At 43.0% G+C, this 7,203-nt stretch overlaps 1 protein-coding gene across 2 annotated transcripts in view; it reads left to right on the plus strand.

Moving 5' to 3' along the window:
- The first annotated feature begins 932 nt into the window (after window positions 1-932).
- The window catches only part of LOC123505463 (protein fosB-like), a 38,008-nt gene continuing 31,737 nt past the window's right edge, over window positions 933-7,203 (plus strand). Inside the window, exon 1 of one of the 2 annotated variants that reach the window (XM_045256779.1) lies at window positions 933-1,434. The gene's annotated coding sequence lies outside the window, so the exon portion shown is untranslated. The remainder of the gene's footprint in view (window positions 1,435-7,203) is intronic. The other variant, XM_045256778.1, reaches the window with a different exon arrangement.

The following is a 7,203-nucleotide window of genomic DNA, read 5'->3' on the forward strand; positions in this document are numbered from 1 at the left end:
ACACACACACACACACACACACACACACACACACACACACACACACATGGGGGTAGTGTGGAGTATGTATGGGGGGGGAGGGTTCGTGTCGTGTCTGTTGTGACCTTATCCCTTTTTTTTTCTACTTACTTTTTTGTTCAGTTTTATGGCAGCAGTTAAGTCAGTTAGAGTTAGATTTTTTTATTATGATTCGCGTTTGTAGTTTAGCGAATGGGACGAGATGATGTCTGGGTTTAATTAAGATTCGATAGTAACTTTTTTTCTTTTTCTTTCCTTCATCTTTTTTCTTCTTATCCTTATTTTCTCCTTTATTGTTTTTTTTTTTTTTCCTAACTCCCCGCTATCTTTGCCTTCAGTTCCGCTCAGTTCAGTTAAGAGAACGAAAATATGTTGAAGTTTTCGTTAGTAATGAAAAAAATGCGGCCTTGATTGCTGAACGTTCTAAACAGTTACGTGACGAAAACATTTGTCCTCCATATCAAATTTCTCGGTGTCATTCATAAGCACTATTTGCGTGTGGTCCGCGTAATGACAGCGTTGCGTGCGTAAATGAGACACCTGCAGCGAGACATTCTAAGGTGCCGAACATATGGCGACCGTTTCCCTGCCTTGCTGAACGCCGGCTGGAGGTGGTGATGGTGGTGGCGGCGGGGTCGGGGCGAGGGAGCCAGGCTGTCTGACTGTCTCACACGTCGTACTGCAACCTTCAGAGACCTTGCGGGGGGCGCCCTCACTCAGGCAAACTCCAACCGACGAAGCCTCACTATGGAGCTAGGGAGCGTATGGGAGGCCTGGCAGGGGTGGTGCAGCAGGGTGAGGGACGGTGGCAGGGTGCAGCGTGGCAGTGCGCGGCTGGCAGGGTGCTGGTGCCCGGGGCAAAATGGGCAAGCCCACCACCGCCGCCGCCAACAAGTAGTAGTAACAGTCTTCTTATCGGCGCCGCGACCCCGCTAACACGACCATGAACAACCCCGCCCCAGCCTGCCACGCCCACTCCGCACAGCCCCTGCCCGTGTTCCACCCTGCCTCGCCTAGCTATTCATCTCACGCGGGGAGCTGTCACGCCCTTCGCTGTGTTTTTATCGTGACAGTGTCGTGAAGATGCTCCCGCGCTCCCTAGGCTGGCTTTTTTTCTCCCCGCGCCCCGCACACCAATCAGACTCCTTCACATTACGTAGTGCGGGGGGCACCAGCCAATGAACGAGCTGGGATATGACGTCAACTCTAAAAATAGACACGTATATATATTAGCGTCGGTAGAGGCGGGATTCAGTGGCCAAGAGTGCAGTGCGATGGTAGGGCGAGGGGGCTGTTTGGAGAGGGGTGTCGATGACCAGTCAGGACACAAACGTGGCTGTCAAGTAACAGGATACACTTTGTATAGAGAGAGAGGGAAAGGTTACTTCACCCTTTCTTGATAGAGCTAGCACAGAGGTACGTATGTCACTCACTCACACCTGTCTTCACTCACTCACTCATACATTCACGCGCGCTTTTCCCATACCTTGCACATCTCAGGTCGCGGAAGGTTAAGTAGGAGCGAGGAGCTATATGTATGTCACCGTATGTGTGTTTGTGTGTGTGTGTGTGTGTGTGTGTGTGTGTGTGTGTGTGTGTGTGTGTGTGTGTGTGTGTGTGTGTGTGTGTGTGTGTGTGTGTGTGTGTCAGTCAAAGGTGCAAAATGAATGACTCGGTGACACGGAAGCTTCTTTTCATTTTCTTTCTTTTGACTGTGAGACGAAAAAGGAAGTGGAAAAGTAGGTTGTCAGTGAGAGAGAGAGAGAGAGAGAGAGAGAGAGAGAGAGAGAGAGAGAGAGATTTTAATGTTTAGATGCTGAGAGATAAGAAGAAAAAGCACCGACTAATCCTTTTCAGCATGTCCTTTAAAACTAATACACACTACTAACATAATTATAAAGAAAAAAAACAAAAAAACATACAAAAAGCGAAGATTACACAGACGTGCTGAAGAATATAAAAGGTGTGTGTGTGTGTGTGTGTGTGTGTGTGTGTGTGTGTGTGTGTGTGTGTGTGTGTGTGTGTGTGTGTGTGGTGTTATGGAAAGAGAGAGAGAGAGAGAGAGAGAGAGAGAGAGAGAGAGAGATCGCCGGTGTTGAAGCTAGTGTCACTGAATTGTAAAGGTGTTGTGGTGTTGATGAAAGTGAAGTTACAGTGGTTATCAAGATCGTATGATGTTAGGATTTCAGTGTCATTGGTTTGGATAGGGAGGCCTAGGTTCAGTGGCATTAGGATTCTAGTGGCAGTAGTGGGGCCAATGGTGGCAGCCGTGGGGATGGGAGGTGGCTTAGATTGGTGGTGTTATTATGCATATGGTGGCAGCGGTGTGGATTAGGCAGCATAAATGCAGTGGTTGTCAAGATTTTAGTGGCACTGATTGGGTACATATGGTGGCAGCGATGCGGATTAGGTGGCGTAGGTGCAATGGTTGTCAAGATTTTAGTGGCAATGGTGGATTGTACATGGTGTCAGTGGTGCGGATGAACTGGCTTAGGTGCAGTGGTTGTCATGATTTTAGTGGCAATGGTGGGATACATATGGTTGCAGTGATGTGGATTGGGTGGCTTAGTTCTCTTGCGTTGTCATACGTTGTAGGAGTGGTAGTAGATGGAGATTAATCAGTTGTATTATGTAGTTGAGGTTAATAGATGCAGATTATTATTGATTATTATTATTATTAGAAGTAGCAGTAGTAGTGGTGATGTACACAGATTGATTTGATAGATTGATGTAGTGAGATGCAGCTAAGGGCGATTTATCGCTGTTGCTGTAATGATATTTTCTTTTTCTCTTTTATGATAAGCTTGGTGATAATTATTTGATATTGCAGCTAAGTAAATTTATCACCACCACTACCACCACCACCACCACCACTCCTACTACTACTACTGTTATCATTATCATTATCGTTTTTGTCAGAAGTTGCATTGTTGTAAATTAAGTTCGATTTAACTGCGTGTTACACAAAACTCTCTCTCTCTCTCTCTCTCTCTCTCTCTCTCTCTCTCTCTCTCTCTCTGGTACATAATGTTCCACTTGAATATTTTTCCGATCCTTCTTTTACATTTTCATCTATATCTATCTATCTATCTATCTATCTATCTATCTTTCTATATATATATATATATATATATATATATATATATATATATATATATATATATATATTTCAAACCTTTCTATACAAGTGTGTGTGTGTGTGTGTGTGTGTGTGTGTGTGTGTGTGTGTGCACGCCAAGTTTTGAAGCCTCCTAAGGTTTGTTAGCAGCGTAATGCACTAATATTTACTGTTTTGAAATCAATAATCCTCTTTATTATGCGCTGTCACGCTCACTCTGTGTGTGTGTGTGTGTGTGTGTGTGTGTGTGTGTGTGTGTGTGTGTGTGTGTGTGCGTGCGTGCGTGCGTGTGTACTTGCGAGCGGGAGTTTGTTTCTATGTATGTGTGTTTCACGTGACTATCCATCCGTCTCCTAAAACACACACACACACACACACACACACACACACACACACACACACACACACACACACACACACACACACACACACCATTTCCTCTCCAGTTTAGACGAAACAATGAATGTCATTTCCATGAAGACACACTAAAGAATCCTGCCACTCTCACCCACTCATTGAATCAATCACAAAGTTCTTATCATTCACTCTGTTAGTCAGTCAGTCCGTCCATTCATAACTCACTCATCCATACTACACACACACTCACTCACTCACTCATCAATTGCTCGTTTATACTCACTCACTCACTGACATGATTCCTACTACTGGTCATCGAAATATTATGACTGAAAACCAAAGAAAATAATAAGTGAAATAAACTAACATGTAATATATATTTTTCTAATAGTAATAGTGAACGCTTCAGGATTAATTGATACACACACAGCCATGGATATCCAGGATTGATGAATTAATGGATGGATTGATGTTAATGGGCACACCAACGGTTATCATAGTGCGCCGTCACTAATTTAAGGGGAATTATTATTATTACTATTATTATTATTACCATTTTTATTATTTTTCTCAACCATTATCACTTTCTTTTATTTTCTTCTTCTTCTTCTTCTTCTTTTTTTTCTTCTTCTTCTTTTCTTCTTTTTTTCTATTCTTTTATTCTTTTTCTTTTCCTTTTTCTTCTTTATTTTGCCGTCATTATTATTACTTATCACCATTATTTGAAGTAATACATGAAAAAATAGTACTCAAATAATTCATAACTTCCCTATATCGTTATTTCTTTAATGAACACAAAGGCTCGTAAAATCTGAAATGTTAGTGTCTCTCTCTCTCTCTCTCTCTCTCTCTCTCTCTCTCTCTCTCTCTCTTGAAAGCGCTACGTGTGGGAGATTCGGAGAAATGACTTGTAGAGAAAAAACAAGTGACGAGAGGAAACACGTACTGGCTTTGTCACTTATTTTCCTCCTTTCTGAACCTACATTGCTGTATTATCTCTGCCACTTCATTGTTTTGCTGTTCCTGCTTGGTGTAATTATATTTGTATTTTGTTAGCATCGTGATATATTTCTCTCTCTCTCTCTCTCTCTCTCTCTCTCTCTCTCTCTCTCTCTCTCTCTCTCTCCTAACTCACATTTCTTAAGTACAAAAAAAAAAAACTAACCTCAGTATTGTATTGTAATTTTTATGTACTGTATATGTATAGTTCATTATTATCATTGTTTTCCTCTTTTTCTCTGTTTTCCACACTTACTTATTTACGTATTTTATTCAGCGGCCTTTTTTGTCTTCGTTTTGTGTTATTATTATTATTATTATTATTATTATTATTATTATTATTATTATTATTGTTATTAACAGGAGTTTGAGAGAAATCGCATGAAATGAAAGATATGTTATAATAGCTGATGATAAGAGAGAGAGAGAGAGAGAGAGAGAGAGAGAGTCGGCGTACTAGGAGTCAGAGGATGTGAAATACTCGTAGTAACCGCAGTGGAGGGCAGAGGAGTGTAGGAGGCAGGATGGAGTGGACGTAGCCAGGGCGTAGACGTGATAGTGTCAAGAGACAGATGATGTAGTGGGCAGAAGACACGACATTGTGGGGACGCTGGGCAGGGTATGGAGGAGAAGGATTTTAGGAAGCATTTAACAGGGTATGGATAGAGTGGAAGGCATTGCAGGGAAACTCGGTAGGGGGTGCATGGGAGTAGGACCATTGTAGGGGGCATTGGGCATATGACTGAGAGAAGGTAGGATAGGGAATGTGTAGAATTGTAGGGCTTTACAGGGGAGCAGCACTGTTGTAGGGGCATTTGATAGAGTGTAAGGGGCAGAAGAATTATAAGGGAAATACAGGGGAGCCTTGGTAAGGTTGTACAGGGCATTTGATAGGGTGTAAGGGGCAGAAGAGTTGTAGGGGGAACAGGGCAGGGGTGTGTATGGGGCGGGGATGCCAGGAGACAAAGAGTGGCACCTCCGAATAGCCATGCCATCGGTGCCCCTGACTCAGACCAGGAAGTGGAGGGCACAGGTAGTGGGAGGAGAAGCATGGTGGGGGAGGAGGAGAAGGGGTGATTCGAGGGAAGGCATCGAAGAGGGTGCCAAGATTGTGGTCACGCGCGCCTACACACACACACACACACACACACACACACACACACACACACACACACACACACACACACACAAGGGGCATCATAGTATAAGTTTGATGTTTTATTCGTTGTTTTAGTCATTTCTAAATTAAGTCACATTTATTTCTCTCATTTACTTCTTTCTCTTTTTTTATTCTTTTACTTAATTCTCTCTCTCTCTCTCTCTCTCTCTCTCTCTCTCTCTCTCTCTCTCTCTCGAATGGAATTTATATTATACGCACGTTTATTTTTTTTCTACCGTGTTTTCATCATTTATTTCCTGCTTTATTTTCCTTCTCCTATAATGTTATTCTTCCTTACGTTCTTCCGTCTAATGATTTCTTTCCTTCCTTCCTTCTTTCCTTCCTTTCTTCCTTCCTCCCCTTCGCAAGGATCATAATTATCATGTCATTAATTATCCACGCTTTCACTCTCTGTTTTGTGTCAAGTATTTTTCCTCCTCCTCCTCCTCCTCCTCCTCCTCCTCCTCCTCCTCCTCCTCCTCCTCCTCCTCCTCCTCCTCCTCTTCTTTTTCTTCTTCTTCTTCTTCTTCTTCTTCTTCTTCTTCTTCTTCTCCTCCTTCTCCTCCTCCTCCTCCTCCTCCTCCTCCTGCTTCGATTTTCCCATTAGTTTACGATTTTTATCTTTAAATGTTTGCTTATTAGTGATTTTAGTAGTAGTAATAGTAGTAGTAGTTAGTTTTCCACATGACTCTCTCTCTCTCTCTCTCTCTCTCTCTCTCTCTCTCTCTCTCTCTCTCTCTCTCTCTCTCTCTCTCTCTCTCTCTCTCTCTCTCTCTCTCGAAACATTTGTAGATAAGGCAAAGTCTTACTGAGAGAGAGAGAGAGAGAGAGAGAGAGAGAGAGACGACGTGAGTCGAGACCAAGGTGTATTTGTCTCTCGTCTCTCTCTCTCTCTCTCTCTCTCTCTCTCTCTCTCTCTCTCTCTCTCTCTCTCTCTCTCTCTCTCTCTCTCTCTCTCTCCTGAGGACTTCCCCACCGGCATCTCATCTAAACATAAACACCTCTAGATCTCAAAACGACATTATGACAACCATCCTCTCTCTCTCTCTCTCTCTCTCTCTCTCTCTCTCTCTCTCTCTCTCTCTCTCTCTCTCTCTCTCTCTCTCTCTCTCTCTCTACAGTACCACCACCAGTAACGACAACAGCAAGATATCAATAAACAGTTAAAGGGTGTAAGGTTTCTGTGTGTGTGTGTGTGTGTGTGTGTGTGTGTGTGTCCCAGGTGTGTCCTGTCACAAAGATTAGAACGGGATTAAGAGCAGATAAGAGAAGTGATGTTTGTGTATCCTCTTCTGTTACCTAACACACACACACACACACACACACACACACACACACACACACACACACACACACACACACACACACACACACACACACACACACAGACTGTTAACTTATTAAATTTTGTATTCTGTCTTTTTCATCTTAGTAGAGAGAGAGAGAGAGAGAGAGAGAGAGAGAGAGAGAGAGATTTTCAGACATAGGCCGAGATAAAGAGACAGACAGACGGACAGACGGACATACAGACATAGATTAGATACAAAGACAG

Source organism: Portunus trituberculatus, chromosome 18 (genome assembly GCF_017591435.1).
Source record: "Portunus trituberculatus isolate SZX2019 chromosome 18, ASM1759143v1, whole genome shotgun sequence".
Classification (NCBI taxonomy): domain Eukaryota; kingdom Metazoa; phylum Arthropoda; class Malacostraca; order Decapoda; family Portunidae; genus Portunus; species Portunus trituberculatus.